Consider the following 20385-nt stretch of genomic DNA (forward strand, 5'->3'; position numbering starts at 1 on the left):
GGGGTGCTCCCTTGACCCCAGGGAGTAGGAAACACATCTCATGAAGGGGCTGAAGTTCGGGGAGGTTGAACAGCTGACTGAAGTAATACAGATTTTATTTAACTGAAATTCCAATAAAACAACACTATGAACTGTCAACCTGTGTTGGGGATGCTGAAATATAATGAGGTAACTTCATTAAAGTTCAACCAAATATTATTTTTAAAAATCTATCAATAATATTCCACTGAAGACACTACAAAGGAGGTAGTCTTCATATGTCCTCCAGTTTCATCAGCTGATTAACATGAAAAAGAAATTTTTAAAAAGTAACTGATGAGCACTGCTGTCCTGGTATCTCACATGTTCTTCCATGGGTAATGTTTACTTTACAGAATGAAATACAAGGTCATTAGAAGCAGAGCAGAAAGAGAGGGTACTTTAGCTTGAAGCTACAGTTAGAGATTATAATTATATGTAGTGGCAATGCACACAGCTAATTGTTAGAAATAACAGAGAAGTAAATTGACTTTTCAGCTCTAAGTGGCACAGCCTTTCTGGGGGCGGGGGAGGAGGGGGGACACAAAGTGGGACTTACAAGTTCTGAAACCACTTTAAGCAAATATCTCAGGGGCCTCCCTGGTGACTCAGGAGTTAAAAGTCTCAGCATTATCAAGCTACCATCACTAGCCACTGCAGCATGAGTTCAATCCCCAGCCAGGGAGCTGGACTGCAAGGTGCAGCAGACCTCTCCTGTCTCCCCTCTGCTCCCCTCAGCAGTGTATTTCAGTAGATCCACCTGTTCTGTTCTCCACTCTGTCTCTGGTGAATCAGCTAACACCCTCCCCGCCCCCCCCCACACCCCTCTGTAGTACACCCCAGTTCTTGTATGCATAAATAAATAAAAATAAATCTTGAAAGTATATATTTCAACAGAACGGTGCCATTTATACATAGAATACAGAGAAACCACACAAAGCATAGAAGCCTAACTTTAAAACCAGTGCTTGAAAGCTGACTTTGGATCTGAGGCATCCAGAGAAGGAAGGAGTGAGAGAGAGCAGGGTGTGAAGTCCAGCTGGCCAGGAAAGGCTGGGGGTAGGGACCTTGAATTCGGGGCCATTACTGTGTGCATACCAGGAGCCTCCTAACCTTGGGCCTCCTGAAGACTGGGAACTGCCTTCATTCCGGGAACTGATAAGCAGTGTTTATGAATCAGTTTCTGAAAAGCAGCTTCTATGCCTTGTAAAAGCTTATCCGTGTTCCCCAGCAGCTGTGACTTCTCTGACCATGGAGCACAATAAAGTTTCTGCCTGTCAGAGAACTGGGTCTCTATCTCTTAACTGCGCCTAACTGTGCCAAAACTTTCATTTTGGTGCTGAAACCCAGGACCAAACTTTTCATAGGGAAGGAGCACAATGGACGATGGTGGAGGACTCTGGATGCTTTGGCGGTGGGAGAGTTACGGTGACTACACTTGAGGAGAGTAATCCCACACTGTCAAGGTGGGATTAACAAGGATTCAAAATAATGGTGTTTCATTAAAACTTAAATAACAAACAGAAGATATTTCATAAATAGCTCTTTTCCGGGCACAAAGTAAACCAAACCAGTAATTTATGTTAGTAATTAAGTCTAAGGGACCCTCTCAACAGATTGCTTTCTAGTAACACCTGCAAAATGGCGGTTTTTCTGGAAAGCAAGTAAGACTGGTCTCTTACACTCTCCATTGTAAAACTTAGGAAGCTATTTAACGTTGTCATACATTCTCTTTTCAGATGCAAGCATTTAGACACTTCATTTGAATTCACTGTAAGTTGCAAATATAAAGAAGCATGAACTGTCAACCACAGAGGCTGGAAGAAACTCTACACAATTCTAATTCTACAATGTTGTGAAAGAAAATCAATAAATCATCCTTTCATTTGAATATAAGAAAAGATTATGCCACTAGTAGCTCCCACTGCATAGTCCATAGCAACGTGAAACCTCAACTCAGCGAAAGGCTTAGAAAGATTATTCTCCATCTACAGAGCGTGAAGCAGGGGAGGGCTGATGAGGGCGGATGAGGGAGATGAAAGCGCTGCTACCCATTATCCTCATCGCTGATGGGTAATTTGCTCTCGTTTGTACAGAACAATCGAAACCTTACACAATAATTATCACAGAGTGAAAATGAGCAATTCTTTCACTCAAAGCTGAATCACAGAGATCACTTACAAGAACAAGCAGTGGCGGGTAAAATGAATTCAGCAGGTGCGGGAGGCTGAAGATGTGATATGTAGGAAGGATATTTTTCATCACAAAGTTAGTTATAATGTTGACCAATGCCATTTAAAAAAAAAAAAAAACCATTTAGTCTCATCAATGGAGAAATCATGAACTTGCTGAAAAATTAATAGATATAAAATGAGATTTTGTCACTCTGGACTCTTTCAGGATGTTCATTCTCTCAAATGGAAGCTATTCATTACCTCTTAAGAAATATAAAAGGGAATTTAAAATTTTAAGTGCAAAACCTAATGGTTGTTTTAAAAGTTAAATACATCTTGGCTGAGTTGTTCTGCTTTTTATTTTTGAACTCCACACAGACCTCAGGGTAAAATCTCCAGAATCCTTATTAACCAAGGCATTATAAACCCCCAAAGGCTGAGTGATTTGCACCACAAAACAGACCTGAAATTCATTTTCCAAACTCTTTCCAAAAAACATCAATCATAAGAAGGTCTGAATCTTTGGGGCTGGAGGGAATGGTAAGACAGAACGTAGAGGTGAAAGAAGCAAGTTGCTCCTTTTAGAACTTGAAAATAGCAATCACCAGCTACATGACTTGTATAAAAATAAACCCCCAGAGAATAGTGTCAAGGTTGAGAAATCCTAAATTGAACCACCATTCTCATTCTCTTGATGCCTAATTTTAAATTCATGTAATTTTTCATGTGTCCCTTCATTGGGAATCAAGATCACAGTGCTGTCAACCAAGGTAAATAAAATGCTAAGATTTGGGACCATGATCCAGCCTTGCTTGGGGAAGCCTGTGGGAAATGGCATGAGCCCCAGACCCTTTCTTTCAAGAAGTCAACCCACTCGTGACCATACATGGGTGAGGGGTAAGTATAGTGCCCAAGAGAATACCCCCAAGTCACTCTGGATGTATTACCTCCCCCTAATCCAGAATTACTCAGGAGCAAACGGTATCCCGCACAATAAGGATGCCAGAAGCCATGTTTGAGATAGGAGACGTAGAAGAGAGTTCTTGTCCTAGCATCACACAGTTGACCTGGACTTCTGCCCCTTCACCACAGCCCTCTTTGATCTGCTCTGCCCAAGCACAGATTAGGAGTATAACAGTTGGTCAGCGCTTTCTCAGATGATCAGAATAGAATCCAGTCCAGTTCTCCACCTGACTACCAAAAAGCTAAAACCCAGAGAGGGAGCAGCTTTGCCAAGCATACCAGACATTCTTGGACACTGGTTCAAAATTGCTGGCAACATCCCCTTGGCTCAAGAGTCATACGAGTCCCTCCCTGGTGAGGCAACCGGTTAGGACACAGCACTGCAAGAGAGCCGCAGCTGCTTTGGTGTGAGTTCAATCCCCGGCCCTGGAGGTGACCCATAGGGCGCAGCAGACCTCTCCTGACCAGCCTGCCGCTCCCCTCAGCAATGTACTTCTTTGATCTGCCTGCTCTGTCTCTGGTGAAGCCTCTCATCATTCCTGCACCTCTGGCTTGTATCCAGTTCTGTGTAAATAAGTAAATAAATTGAGCACCAAACAAATAAGACTTAGATTTTTTGAGTCATTTCTGAAATGAGCAAATAGGAACCTAGAAAAGTCTTTAAACATAACTATACTATAGGCATATTTTTAAGCTTCTGCCAGGTAACACAGATGATCCTGTTGTTTCCTTAACATAGCTCAATGCCTATGCACGAGAGGGTTGGAAGACTTCATCATTGTTAGTTTGACATCAGAGTTGTGTTTCTAAATGGACACCTTTTTTTCCAAAATGAGATGTATATTAAATATGGAATGCAGGATTATTTTAGGTAGCAAATGGACAAATACTTTCTGGCGTTGATCTTCATGTATTGATTTTTAATGTATTAATAAAAATATGCAGTTTATTCAAGCATAATTTCATATATATCATTATATAGGATGAGGTTTAAACAAACTATCTTGTTTAAACGGTGAATTGATATAAATAAAATTATTTGTTTCATACCAAGCTATACATATGAAATTGTGGCCAAAATGTCAGGATAAAGACGTCATGGCTGTGATTAAGAGGTTTTATGGATGAATAGGATAGTTTAAGAGGTATTTAATAAACAACTTAAGCAGTTTAATAAATATTTGTTTAATTTAAATCATGTTTGTTCACAAAATGTGATTCCTCATACCCCTCACACATGCATGAAAATACTCCAAGAGCCTTGCTCCTTCTACTACCTGTCAATGCCTTTCTAGCAAGTTGCCCTAAAACTTAGAATCAAAACCAACCATCTGTTAGGCCTCTGTACTCTCTGGCTCTGGAACGTGGGCAAAGCACAGCGAGCCTGGTTTGTCTCTGCGACACGTTGCAAGGGAGGCCAGGGACTGTGAACTGTCATGTTTGGCATTTGATTCTTGCTGCCTTTGTCCATGCAGGTGTGGTTCTTCATAGGACCAGGACAGAGCCTGGTTCCAACAGTGAAAATCCCAAAAGAGACAGCTGGACAGAAATTGTATGAGATCTTCTCACTTAGGCTCAGCAGTCACACAACGTCACCCTTTATGACCTCACCCTTTTTGTATCTGTGCCTTACAGAGACCCACCACAGAGAAAAGGTGATACAGACTCCACTTCTTGGAGGGGAGTCCCAAAATTATGCATGAGAATCTGAGACCAAACATCTCACTGGGCCATGGAATGAAAATGATTGTCTTCTGGCCCTTCCTGGTGGTGCAGCGGTTTAAAGCACAGCGCTAAGACGCTAAAGCCACTTCCGCATAAGTTCGATCCCTGTCTGCCCCGGAGATTACCACATGGCCCGGCAGACCTCTCCTGACCTGCCTGCTGCTCCCTTCAGCAATGTACTTCATGGATCTGCCTGTTCTGCTTCCCACTCTGTTTCTGGTGAATCCTTTCACCGCCCCTGCACCTCTGGCCTGTACCCCAGTTCTGTATGCACAAATAAATCTTTAAAAAAAAATGATTGTCTTCCTTAAGTGACCAGGATTTAGGAATTAGAAATCCCTGAGATGGATTTAATGCAATCTTAGAAAATATGAATTTCATATTCCATACTATTTAAAATATTTAGAACAAATGGACAGCTCTGAATCCCCTCTGAATGGGATTCTCACAAGAATTAGTCCCAATGGGATGTTCAATCACTTCCTCAAACTCTCCAATTTGAAATCTTTGCCTTGAGATGCCAGTGACTTTTCTACAGGCCCCAAATACAAAGGATCTACATAAAGCCAGTTCTCTGCACTTTCAGATAAAATCAGCCACTCAATAGTAATCTTTTCTTCAGATATATTTGCCATTAAACACTATGAAACGCCATGATCTGTGAATACAGTGTGTATTGAGAGCCTTGTGTGACTGATCTAATGAGAGAGATGGTTGAAAATGGCAGCCTTCTGAAGACGATGTGGTCTTAAATGTTAGATGTCATTGTTTCTCAGTTTGTTGTGGATTGAAAATGATGGAGCTAGCATTAATATTGAAAGAATATCTGATACCAATAGTAAAGTGAGAAAGCAAATATTCCCAGCTGCAAGGCAGTCTACCATTTTCAAAACCACGTTTTTATTATGAGCTGGTTTCCAGGGAATGTCTCTTAGTCTCTCCGAATTCCATTATTTAGGCCAAGGGCAAAACTGAGCACAATATCTTTTATTTTTTCAGAAATTGTGTCTTTCCCTGCATGCAACTTAGTCCTGGGTCAAGAGCACAGCTCAAGATAAAGTGTCGGTCGTCTTATACTCACCATAGAACTTTGCTCAGTCCCTGCTTTTATGACCATGGTTTCTTTGATACTGAACTATGAGGTGAACCGAAAGCCAGCACTTGTTTCTGCTAAATAACAAAAGAACTAAAGTTGACAAAATGACCCTTCAGGAGAGGAATCATCTGGACATGATACTTTATCCCTTAACTTCAGGATTTTTCCTCTATTTATATCAGCACAGTCACCAATTCCTCTCTTTGCCCAGAAACCCACTGGGAGCAAAACAACAAAAATGACTTTTGATCCTGAAGCTTTTGGATTTAGATATTATTCTAAGAGAGGTTTTCAAAAGGGTAACATGCTGAAAAAAAAAATGGGCCCAAGGAAAAAAAAATTTTAAAAATAGCAAAGTAAAACTACAAGGAACTATTATTTGCAATATAAGGGATTAAATTGTGCATTACATGAAATTTAGGAATAAATGATACCAAGTTTAGTACTGTTCCAAAATCTGGAGCTATAATTTAGAAAATTGAGTCTGGTATTAGAAATTAATAAGGATCCATCTAAAACCAAATAGGTAGAATAGATGAAACATAGGAACATCTTCAGAAATAATAAGTTTTTGAAAAGATGGTTTCTAGATGAGTTTTTTTTTTTTTACAAACTAAATTGTCTCCACATCCCATATTCAGGCAAAATGATAATTATCATTAGAGAAATAGCATCCAACTAGTAGAAATGTGTCAAGGGTAATGTAATCATTGCTGAAGGGAGAGATTTGCGGAGCATCTGATCAGCCAAGCTAATGTTCTCATTGTCCACTAGGCAAACACATCCTCTCTAGACATAATGAACATATCGTTCAGATCATCCAACTCTTAAACAAGACTCTTCAAGTAGAATTTGAGCACCAATTTGGGTTTTCATTTGGCCTAGCATCCTAGAAATAAAATGCACTAAATATCCAGCCCAAATAAGCTAATCTGATTTCCACTTTGGTTTCACAACAGTCTCTTAAAAGTTTGGCTCACTTGACTCAATCTCCAGTGCCTGCTAATAACCCTGGGCAAATGATCAAAACCAAAAGTCTCAGCAGGAAAAGCTCAGGAGCAGATCCTGCTCCTCGGGTGTCTCTTACCAAAGTGCAGGCACCAGGCCCATGCTGGAGAGCTGCTCTACCACGCCCAGCGACTAAATCATCTCCCCTGCATTAGACATAGGCACGCACACCATTTTCTAATATCCTCGAATGGAGTCCTCCTCCAAATACTTCTAGTAAATAAAATCCTCTCTATGTACTCTGACTTAAGGGTAGCAGACGTTGGACTGACTACATGATGTGCAAAGTGGCTTCCAGTTTTTTAATTGCTCATTATTTCTTAGGTAGAGTTTATACTGCATCAAAACAAATCATCTTTCCTTTGGTCGCAGCATTTTCTACTGTTGTGTCTTTTCGATAGCTCCCTCTGTAGTGAGCTACATCATATACCGGGTGCCACCGAAAATTACCCTAGGAGTTAGTCCCACAACTTCCCAATTACATAGACATAAATGCTATATTCAAAGGTCAATTTATGGGAAAAAAAAAAAAAACTGTACACCATGGTGAGCTTCCAGGAAAAAAATATGCTTGCAATTTCAGATTCATGTAAGTTCAGACACACTTTACATAATTCATCAGAACAATTACTGTTCATTGCAAAAACAGTTCTGCAAATGGGTTTCCATTTAACTGGCTCATTTTTAAATGTGTTGCTGCTCCTAAGGATTTAGACGAAAGGAACATGGCAGACGTTTCACAGCCGTCCCTGACCGACCGACTTTCCCACTGACTCAGACTGACCTTAGGCTGCTCGTTGAAACTCCTCAGACTTGTTTCATGGTTGTCTGTAAAACAGTGTTCACGGAATCTGCCTCAGCGGGGAGCTGCAAGAATTGAGTTATGGTGTCCAAAATGCTTTGTGACTCATACATGAAAGGCATTATAAGAAAGCAAAGTGTCATCGAGCATTGCAAACAATTTTCAGCCCAATTATCTGAAAGGAAGGAGAGTTGAATCTTCTCAACTTCCAAAAGATATTAAAGTAGCATGAAGGTCTAGAGAATTTTGGAAATTCAGCTGGGCAATTGCTGATTCCAGGGATTTTTTTTCCTAGGAATTGGAAATGTCCTTCACAAGTAAGTGCAGGGACACCTTTGTTCACAGCAGGGTCACTTGCAGTAGCCAAGTTGAGGAACCAAACTGAATGGCCCTGACAGGTGACTGAGGAGAGAAATTGTAGAGTATATCCGCAGTGCAATTCCACTCAGCTATTTAAAAAGATGAAATAGTGTGTTTTTAGGGACAAGATTGGATGAATCTAGGGATGATGCTAAGTGAAATAAGCCAGAAAATGAAAGGCAGTTACCAGATGGTTTCACTCATTTGTGGAATATAGAAATTGAACTGGCAAAACACAACTGAAATAATTCTTAGATATTGTACAAAGTCCAATGATAGCCAGAGAGAACAGGGCGGGAAGCTATAGGATATGAGCCCTGGAACTTTGGGGGAGGGGAAGCGAAGCAGAAGTACCAGGGAAGGGGGAAAGCTGTACTTTCAAATTTGCATAATTGTGTCAATGACAGGGAGTCAGTGAAGTTGAGGGAAATGTAAATGCAGACAGAGGAAAAACTGAAGGGACATAAACACTTGGTTCTGGGCTCTAACAACCAGAGTTAGCCACTTTCAAAGGACTTTTTCAAATCCAGCTTAAGAGAATCGTTGACGAAAAAAATCTCCTTAGTTTTCAGCCATCTCCCCAAACCTGGTGCTCACCTGATACTTCTTAAAGGGAGAGAACTGGTTTTCTTGTCTTAAGAGTAAGCAAATCAAGGGTGAATCCTATTAGGTTTGTTCTTATACTGAGGACATTAGCAGTTAAAAATGAAGGTCTGGGCCCTCCCTAGTGGCACAGCGGGTTAAATGGCACAGTACTAAGAAGCTAAAGCCACTTTAGCATGAGTTCGATCCCCACCTGTCCCGGAGGCGACCATGGCTGATCCCCTCAGCAGTGTACTTAGTCAGTCAGCCTGTTCTGCTCCCCACTCTGTCTCTGGTGAGTCCTCTCACCGCCCCTGCACCTCTGGCCTGTACCCCAGTTTTGTAGTCATAAATAAATATTAAAAAAAAAAAAAAAAGGTGTATGTTCTACAAAGTAATGGTGAGACTTCTAAGCCAGGCTTTAAATTTCCTGCAGGCATCTCAAAAGGAGGCCACCAGGCAGGTCATTATTCATGGCCAGTAAATTTACAATGTTTGAAACTTACTAATAATTCCACTTAGCCGATTGGCTCCTATTTTTACCTTTCAATTACAACCACACAGGGAAGGAGTAAAGTTGTTCCTATTATCATTTGGTGGATTTCCATATTAAAAAGCCTCCTGGGCACTCCTGGCATTGAACATATCAGAATAATAATGAAATGATTAACATTCACCCTCTTCCAATTAAGAGAGTGCCTTGATTGCAGTGTTCCAGTAGAGTGGCAATAGCTTGGATGTAATAGAAACAGTGGTACTAGAAACTAGCAACAAATAAAAAAAAAATTGAAAGCAACCAGTACAATAGTTAAAAAACAGTAGTTTAAAGCAAGACTTAGGATAACCAAGGGACTTCCCAAGAAATGCTAAAACTTCCAAATTTCAGCAGCTTGGTCAGAATTGCTTTATAGAACATCCAATTATCCACAGCATTTGTATAATTTGTGTAATCAGCTTTACAAATAACTCACTCTCACCTCTATATGTTTTATAACATAACATGTTTCATTGTCTTTTATTTTTATCACCTCCTATAGCTATTAATGACCTAATCAATTGATTTTACAACTATTACCACAATCATCATTCAGACCCCATTCTATGCTAAATGTACAGTCCCCCGCTAAACTTCCCTTTCCCTCTCCCTTTTTGGTCTTCTTACTTTTGATGGCTTAAGATGATCACATCTTCAGGAGCTTACTTTAATATGGGAAAATGTACTTCAACTGAATTCTCATGTGGATGAAAACTCAAATAATTGGACATAAAAAAAGTTTCCCTCACTATTCTGAGAGCCTGAGTCCATCTCTTCTTTCACTCATTGTTTTAGAGGAAGACTATGAGGTCACATAATCCCCACAGTGCTCCCCTGACAGCGGCATGAAACTTCTCACTCATTTATTTCATCTCTTTGCACCCATCATCTGAATTTGCAAGAGATTCCCAACCTGCCATCATATCATGCCTCTTGCATTATGGAAAAATCTTGTCCATTTTAATCTTCCCAATGCAAATTTTAGACTTTCTTGGGCATGGCTGTTATATTTTGGTTCCCTTTGTTATGCTACCGTATTTAACTCACATTCAAGTCCACCACATTTCTACACTCTACCTGCTCCCTTTTTACCTTAAGTGTTTTGTCTTATCATCTCATGCTTCTGTTCCATACTTTTGAGCATTTTACTGAAAGCCCAGAGAGCTTTTTGTAATTTTTCCTTGCCTACAGAAGTTATTTCTTGTAGAAATAAAAGTGTCTGCACCATCCTCCTTCCAGACGTCAGGAAATTTCTTTGGTAGAACATGAAGTTCAGATGTTGCACTGCATCTATATTTAATGAGGCTGGCATATGCTCTTTGGTTTCTCTTGTGGACGTCTATCTTTTTCTTAAAATTTTCTTTGCAGACCTTAAGCAGCAAGGTTAGTTTCTATAAATGACATGCATAGGGAGCTGTTTCAAAGGCTGAGAAAATGGAAAAGATGAAACTCTTCTGGGAGTTCCACTTCCCTCTGCTAAGGACCAGGCTTGAGTCTTTTCTTCTGTTCCATTGATCCATAATGTGAGGTTCATGGAAACTCTTGTCCAATCTGCTTCTCCAGACATCAGCTAGAAATCTCTCCTCCCCAGTAACTTCCTACTTGATGTGTATCTTGCAATAGCTCTACAGACAGCACTTTTATCTGCCATCAGTTCTCATCTACCATCAAGGCGCCAAGTAGACACAATGGCTTTTCTCCAAGCGCCACCAATGGCCTGTAAGTCTCACCCTCCAGCTGACCCCCCCACTGGGATGTTCCAAAAGCTATTCATCAACCCTGTGCCCTCCCTGCCTGGCTTCGCTTGGAAAATTAAAAAAAAAAAAAAACTGAATTATGGTACCCCAGCTTCTTAAGAGCATCTTTCTGGAATGCCCAGTGATGATGTCTGATTCTATTTCCTGATGTTTTTGTATTTCTCCAGCTACATCAAAGGGGATTCAAGATAGAAGGGGTGTCCTGTGCACATTATCACAGTCATCACTATCAAGGGGTCATTGTATAAATAGTTTTAAACCAATGGATGGGCCAACAATTCCCGAATTCGCCAAGTGAGTCACCCTGAAGCGAGCAAAGCAGTGAGAGACCCAGAGGACACTTGAAATGCTGTCTGTCATTTTGGCACCATCTTGGTCAGTCTGCTTTTAGCTTAATTTTCAGGTAAGTCACCTGGAAAATCCAAGCTGCAAAAAGTGCCAGTTACAGCAGGAAGCAATGGTACTTTCCAGAATCCTGAGAAATGAGGTATTTGTGAGCAAACTCATGCAAACAGTGTTTCTTGGGGTCATTTTAAGCTTTTGCATTCCTTTCTCCCCAATAACTTTAATCTAATGCATACCTGAGATCAACAGAGTTTAGCTAAAATAATAAGAATAAGGCAGGCATTAGCCTTGTTATTGTTATTAAGTGAGAACCATTCCTAGACAGACATCTGTACTCAGTTCATGTTAGACTATAAACATATCAAAACTAGGTGCAACATGTTTCTCAAAGTCGGAAATCCTAAAGCAAACATGGTCTGAAGTTCCCATAACTCACTGAACAAGTTGTGACAGTTGTTTAGTAACTAGCACAGAATGATACACACACTTTAAATGCTTCCTGGGGGCACGGGCAGAGATTTCCTGGTGGCTTTCTCTTCCCACAAGTGACGAGGCATCTACCAGTCAGTGATGACAACAGCAGGTGGGACAACGGCGTCCAACTTCGAGGCGCCTTGGGCTGAAGATGAGTCTAATGAGAGAGATTGTTGCCACTGAGGAGAACACTCCCCCGCCTGAGGTCACTCCCACTGCCCCCCACATCCGGGACACAGCGGCTAATGAGAAGCCTCTGCCTTCCCTCCTGGGCTTTCAAGTCGTTAAACTTGAGTGTTGAAGGTCCCCAATGGCCAGCTCTGACCATTGAAAAACAAAATGGGGTCCTTCCTGGTGGCTCAATGGGTTAAGGCACAGCACGATGAAGTTGTCTGCAGCCACTCCAACGCAAATTCCATCCTCAGTCAGGGAGCTGACCCACATGGAGTGGCAGACCTCTCCTGACCCACCTTCTGCCCCCTCAGCAGAGTACTTCACTCAATCTACTATCCTGCTCCCCACTCTGTCTCTGGCGAATCCTCTCACACCCCCTCCCCAGCCACCTCTGGCCTGTACCCAGTTCTGTATGCATAAATAAATAAATCTTAAAAAAAAGAGATAAAATGAATGAGTTTGAGAAGTGCTACCTCCCCAATGTAATGGAAACCTTGATGCTGACAATGCCACCGTCTCTTTTTTTTGAAGATATATTTATTGATGCATACAGAACTGGGTACAGACCAGAGGTGCAAGGGCAGTAAGAGAATTCACCAGAGACAGAGTGGGAGCAGAACAGGCAGATCAACAAAATACACTGAGATCTAGCAGCAAGCTAGACAGAAGAGGTCTGCTGCGCCATGTGGGTCACCTCCGGGCTGGGGGATGAACTTTCACTGAAGTGCTGTAGCTAGTTTACAGTGTTATGTCCTAATCCATTGTGCCACCAGGGAAGTGACAATGCCACCTTCTATAATTATCTAAAACAATAATACATAAATCACCTCCCCAATCCAGTGGCTTGAAATAATAAGTGTTTATTTTGTTCAGACATCCATGCATTGTTGATGAGGTGGGGTTCACTGGGCAAGTCTCTTGGCCTCCGCTGGGGTCACTGTAAGGCTGGAAGTAGCTGTATATTGGCTGTGCTGGCCTGTGCTATAACAGCTGGAGTATCTTGACCACAACTCCAGGTCTCTTCTTCCTGCTGGACAGCCAGGCTTTTCGCCAGGCAGTCCCAAAGGAGCAAGAGAGGGAGAAAAAATAAGCAGGGCTGTTCAGACCCCCACTTGGAGGCTGGGAGTCACACACTCACATGTTATGGTCCACTGAGTCAGAAGCTGTGTCCAGGGCCAAGGGGTGGGACAGGAACCAAACCAGAGGGAAAGAAAACTAACCCAAGGTGTTCTGATGGGAGGTGGTAAAACCCCTCACTTGAGATTAGAAGTTGGGGTAAACTGGAAATCATCCAGCCCTTAATAAGACTGACGTTACTCTGAATTATCTCCATTCCTGGACTTGAATTAAAGACAATTCATATAGAAATGAACCCGATGGGAAATCTTCATTTGCAAAATGTAAAGTGAAGTATGGAGAGTTAAAATTAGAAAATAGATGAGCGTGTGAACAGCACTGTGAAAAGAACGAGTCGACGCCTCTAGAGCTTTGAAGAGAGATAATGGGCCAGAAGCAATATGTGATAAGATGGAATCTGAGAATTTTCTAAAGTTAGCAAAAAACACTGTCATATATTCCATCATTTTTATAGACCCCAAGTAGAACAGCAAACAAATAAACTTAGGCTTGCTGTAATATGACATCTGAAAGCCAAAAACAAAGAAGAAATAATAAGTCTACCAAAGAAAAAAGACCAAATTACTTCCAAGGGAACAATGTGGGAGTGACAACCTGACTTCAGAACAGAAGCAATGAAAGTTAGAAGGGAATGAAATGTTCCCCTCAAAAGTCTAGTAGTAACTGCTGCAGAGAATCTGACTCCCGTGAAAATACCCTCCCCCAACAGATAAACAGCATTTTCAGATAAGTAAAAAGTAGAATGTATCACCTGTAGTTTGCACTAGACAGAGGGAATAATATTCAGGCTCTAAATTTAAGCTACGAGAAGGAATAAACACAGCAAAACCAAGAAAGGGATCAGAAGACTTAAATGAATAATGACTATTAAAAAACAGCAGAACCTAGTGAGAAAATATGAAAATAGATACAGGAAAGAGGAATGAATGAAATTAAGACCTGGTCTGAAAGAGCAAAAAAAAAAAAAAAAAAAAAGTATACCAAGTAATATCAGACTTTGATAAGTCTAGGAGGAAGATTGTCTTCTTTAGGGAAACCACCACAAGAATTGTAAGGGCAGATTTACCACAAGAATAACAGTGAGACCAGAAATGGAGCAATAAAAAAGAAGGGAGGAAACAGTGGCTAGGTGAAATGCACAGATGTGAATGAGTGTGATCATAGATGTAAATTCAAATATAGCATTAACTGTATTATCTACATATAAAACAATTCTCCAATTAGAACAATGTGTCAAATGTGATAAGAAGTTAACTATATACAGCTTATGAGATGTATCGGATATACTAAAATTAAAAAAAAAATTGCAGAGAAGATATATCATGTAACCATGTAACTAAGCAAAAGAAAACCTGTATATCCATTTACATACCAGGCAACATTTACTTTATGAAATATCTAAAGCAGTTACCGCACTGCATTGTGTGATCTGCTTCCATATTTTAGTCTCAAAAAAAGAGGTAGAATGAGAATTAAAGTTAGTAATGCAGCAGTTTCTTAGAGAAAGTTTCTATCCTGGCTTAGAAATAAGAACAAAGTGGATCAAGACGAGCAGAGAGACTTTATGGATAGCCAGCCAGAAGAGAATTGGGACAAGGTTAGGCTATCATTCTGCTGCTTTGATTTAAAAAAAAAAAAAATTTTTTTTTGTTTCATTAGAAATCCTTTTGATTGGCAGTAAAGATCCTTACTGTGATTTTACTACTTGGACCATTGAGTTAGGACAGAAGATAAGACAAGAAAAATCCAATCAGTCTTCATGTAACTATCAGGAAAAGCTGTGGCTCTATCAACCAGAAACTCTCCCCACCCAGCATCCAACTCAGGAGATGAGATGAAAGGGGATAAAGAATTATGCCAGTGAACCAAGGATATGAGTGAATTTATTAGAAACGCGTTAATATAGAGAATTGGATTTATTCCATTATTTCTTGCCACAGAAACACCATTTCAAGATATTTGGGGTGTGTTTCTTAGCAGATAGAAATGGGAGATCCACTATAAATTGTAACTCAGAAATTCATTTAATCCAATGTAGTTGAGTGATCCTCAATTTACCAGAGGAAAAAAAATGTGATTCTCAACCAAACCAGGCAACCAGTTAGCACCTATTGCTAAGCATTCTGCTTCAAATATCCAATGTTGGAAAATAAAGATAGAAAATACAAGGTAGATATAAACAACAAAATAAGGTTCCTTGAAATGCAAAAATGAATCAATTTTCAGAAAGTACAGTACAAATGTCACCAATGGTCTAAATGATGATGTGCAAAAAAGAATTGAAAATCAAAGACTTATTTCCTTAAAATCAGCATTAGAAATGTGTCATCTGGACCCTCCCTGGTGCCACAATGGGCTTAAGCACAGCACTACGAAGCTCTCCACAGTCACTGCAGCAGGAGTTCCACCCCCAGCCAGTGAGCTGACCCGCATGGCACAGCAGACCTCTCTTGTCCCAGCTGCTGCTCCCCTCAGCAGTGTGTTTCAGTCCACCTGTCTCCCCACTCTGTCTCTGGTGAATCTTCTCACCCTGTTGCTTCTGAACTGTGCAACTTTTAAGCTTTGCCCACAGCCATCCACCTTGCACCCAGACACAGCACCAAAGGTTAATAAGGATGTTCATCCTCTCACAATTGAGTTGTGTCATGCAATCCCAACCAAGTTCTAACTAAAATCAAAACCAAAAAAAAAGAATGGAAACATCACAGCAAACATATAAATCCTCAAAATATAAGACATAACAGGATCCAGTAAGAGATATCAGGAAATATAATAATTAAAAAAATAATTAAACAGGCAGTTCGTGTAATGGACTACCCCCCCCCAAAAAAGTGCTGACTTCACTGACAAAAATTTAGAACAATAAAGTTGTTTTCTTATCTCCCATTTTTCTTAGTATCTAAATTAATCCAGGTGGTTTAAAACTGAAATGTTTATGAGAAGAGATACTAATTTCACTTCAGGTGTAAACCTTAACATTCATCCTGGTTGTTTCTGGTAATGAAGCCTCTTAATAAGTGATTACTGAATGATGGGATGAAAATGGAACTGTACTTTGGGGCTACATGTCATCCCCATAAAAGCTAGAAAGTAGATGTTTAATAAGGCAAAAGTAAGTGTAATTCTAATTTGGAACAGTTGAGTCAGTGTGGAGTTTGCCCTATTTCACTTCCCCATTGTACCTAACACAGTGTTGAGATCTATGTATTAAATTTTCTGCAAATATAGTATTGATTGCTTCTTCATATGCACTGTTTCTTCCTAAGACAAGGACATTCACTTGTGAGATTCTTACTTATGAAAAAATTAGGCGATATATCAAAATTTTCATCCTGCCATCTGTTCTCAATATTGTCTTATTTCAAACTAGGCAAAGCATTTGAATTTTACATCAAAAAGCAGGAGATGCTTGTAACAGTGTGTTATCCATATTCCATAGTAAATGCCTATTTTGAAGGTCTTGTGTGAATGTGGGTTTTAGAACTCATCATCTCTCAAATTATTTGTTTTTAAGGTCAGGAACAGTAAGATTTAGACTATCACAAAGTACAGCACATCTTTTATACTCAAAATGGACTTCTTTCTTGGGGGAAAAAATTCAAAAGTAAGTCAACTACTAGGTCACAACTTAGCAGAGCACTCAGAAGCCTTAACTCCCTCTTTATCCTCTCAGTATTTTCAGGATCCCCATCTGGAAGACAAGAAAGCAGGTGGTTAAATCTAGTATTCTGTTTATAGATTTTTGAAGTACTTTTATTTACTTATGCATACAAGAACTGGTATCTAGGTCAGAGGTACGGGGGTGAGAGGCTTCACAAGAGACAGAGTGGGGAGCAGAACACAGAACACAGATCCCACTGAAACACACTGCTGAGGGGAGCAGCAGGGGGACAGAGGAGGTCTGCTGTGCCATGTGGAACCATCTGTAAGGGGTGGCATCTTTGTATTTTAAACCAGTTGTTTTCCCAAAATAGGCTGAGGCCAGTAGTCGGAGTATCACCCAAAACAGGTTAGAAATGACGTTACTCCCGGACCCCGGCCTGGTGCCGAATCAAAGACCATAGGAATAGGTACCTGTCTACTGGTTCAAGAAGCCCTGCAGGGAATTCTGATGCTTTCTCCAACTTGAGTAGGAATGCTGGAGACCCAGCCTGGCAGCCCAACTTTTAGACTCTGAAATAGCCCCAACTAGCACAAGGCATTCTCCCAGCACAAGTTTTTGGGTCAGGAATAGCTTCCTCGTCTGAACTAACCTCACCTAGCTAAAGATATTTCTCTTTGTATGTGCCCTGAAAAAAAAAATGAATTAGCGTTGAGCAGCAACTGCCTCAACAAAAGACAGAATAAAGCTGAGAAGGATGTTAGTTTTTCAAGTGGGAATGAGCAGATCAAGAGAAGCCGTGTTCAGTGATATATATAGTTGGACATGGGTCATCCAAGCTAAGATGGGCCTTGCCCAGGGGCTTCCTAACCAAGTTAATGGCCTCCTTATCTAAACCTGTGCAAATCCAATTTTCTGGAATTTTTCCTAATTGATAGTTGCCAACATTCCTGCTTCTGCCAAGCACTCTGATATTGACAACTTTTAACCAAATGCTCAGGCATTCATGTAAAAAGCATTGTGGCCACAAGGGAATACCAAGTACAATGACAGCAGTGAAAACCAAAGACACTCTCAGCTCCCAAACTAACAATAGGTGTGAGTATGATTCACTATAATCTGTATAATGCAAACAGAATTTGAGACACATTTTGTGAGCATATATATATAATATGTACATATGTGCATGTGTATATATTTAAACACATATGTGTGTATCCATATATTACATGTGTGTCCATATTATATATATGTGAACACAGATACACACATATGAATCAGTATTTCCAAATAGAACAGAAAACCTAAAAGAAGTCCACAGAAGGATCACCATAAAAACAATGTCCCCCATCACTTCTATAAAATGAATGGGTGGCTGGCATCCTGATGGGATGAATACTCAGGACTGAGGGGTCACGGGGATGCATGTTTCTTGGCGCTAAAGTGGCTGCAGGAACCCCAGCCAGCCAGTACCTTCCTCAGGAGCAGGTCTTGGCTTCTGGCCTAAGCCAGGTAGATTGGAAGTGCTTCTCCTCACTGTGTTGGGAGAAGCAGGAGACTAGTTTCTAGAGGAGTCATGCCCTGTTTCTGTGCCCAGCAGCTACATCCTGGTCCTCCCAAGAGCTGGCATCACTTGCGTGGCTGAAGCCTAATGTGTTTTCTTTATAAATGACTTGTTTATTTATGCATACAAGAACTAGGGTACAGACTGGAGGCACAGGGGTGAGAGGATTCTCCAGAAACAGTGGGGAGCAGAATAGGCAGGTTGACTGAAATACACTGCTGAGGGGAGCAGTGGGAGGGGCAGGAGAGGTCTGCCCCGCCATGTGGGCCAGCTCACCGGCTGGAAATCAAACTTGCACTACAAGGGCTACGGATTGCTTCATAGTGTTGTGCTTTAACCCACTGCGCCACCAGGGAGGCCCCTAATGTGTTTTCTCAGAAGACATTTTCCTTCTGGCCGGTTGCAGCCTCACAGGTAACTCTTAACCAGAAAGTAGAGGCTGTTTCCAACTTCATTCCACCCATCTTTTTATCATAATAAGAAATCCCCTCTCCACCTTGGGCACTGGAGTAAATACCAATTTTGTTTTTCTTTAAGGTGACAAAACTGTTGTTGTAAGGATCACATCGTTGTCATACCACACCCACCCATCAAGGCCCCCATGAGAGTTCCTGGAAAAGGTTTTGACCAGACACCTACCCACAGGTCACCTGTCCCCCAAGACTACACCATTGAAAACAGAAATATCCTCCTAAAAGGAAAATATAAAGCTTCCACCGCAGGCTGGTCATACATCTCCCAGATAGTCCCGCTCTTGACAAAACACATGATGTACAACACGACTGTATAACATCTGCCTGTTTCTGCCAGGTCAGATAATGATGTACAAACCAGCATTCATATTAATTCATCTTACAATCACCGGTCAACATGACACACTGAGGTGGCAAGGCAAAAGGCACGTTTCCTCACCCCTCAGTGACTTCTTGACTTTCCCAGGCCTACAGCACATGGGAAGACATAAGAAAACTATTGTGTAAACACAAAAATACAGAAAACCAGCTTCATATTACATGCTCTGAAATTAAACACCCAAGAAACACTTCATCTGCTCAGCATTTGTACAGAAATTTCGTTTAGAATCACTAGTGTTAAGAAAAGAGGGTCATGAGTTATTGGTGCATAGAAAGCCAAATATTGACTTGCCCAGTTCTTAGTCTTTGAACCTTCTCACCTGGAAGTGGATACAGAATGCCCTGAAATTTGCTTTTGAGGTTGCGAGAGAAGAGTGGGTGTATAGAACTGTAAACACTGCTACTGGTCTTGACATTTAAGGATCAGGTGGTCTGACTTGAAATGCTCCAGCACTCTAGAACCTGGCAGCTTGGGCCCCTACCTCAACAAAGCAGGGAAAGAGCAGGTTAAAACTTCCGACCTCTGAAATTTTCCAAAGGGCAGATTTAATTAACTGCATCCCCCGTTGGTGATTGGTGGGTGGGAGGAAGGGGAAAGCAGATCTCCTACAGAGGGTAAGGAGGCAAAGCAGAAGGAAGATGAATTGTCCCACTTAGGTGGTTGCAAATGATGCCAGAAATAGCACTTCAGCAATCTTAGTAACAAGCGCTGAAATTTGCCAGCCTAAAGCATTTCCTTAATGCAACAGGTCTCTCTTCTAATGCTCTTTGCTACTCAGAACAAGAATTTTTTTTAAGATTTATTTGTGCATACAGAACTGGGGTACAAGCCAGAGGCACAGGGGCAGTGAGAGGATTCACTAGAGACAGCGTGGGGAGCAGAACTGGCAGATCAATGAAATACACTGCTGAGGGGAGCAGTGGGCAAGACAGGAGAGGTCTGCTGAGCCATGTGAGTCACCTCCTGGACTGGGATCGAACACGCACTGAAGTGGCTGTGGCTCACTTGCAGTGCTGCGCTTTAACCTGCTGCTGTGCCACCAGGGAGGGCCAGAACAAGAATATTTTTCATTGGATTTTTCTTTACATAGAAGAACCAGTTTGTAGACCAGATTCATCAGAGAGGAGTCTCCAGAGGGAGAGCACGAGCATCTACTGAAATCCACCACTGAGGGGTGCAGCGGGTGAGACAGGAGAGGTCTGAGGCAAGGTATAG

This window comes from Condylura cristata, unplaced genomic scaffold (genome assembly GCF_000260355.1).
Source record: "Condylura cristata isolate star-nosed mole 26May11 unplaced genomic scaffold, ConCri1.0 scaffold00003, whole genome shotgun sequence".
NCBI classification, from domain to species: domain Eukaryota; kingdom Metazoa; phylum Chordata; class Mammalia; order Eulipotyphla; family Talpidae; genus Condylura; species Condylura cristata.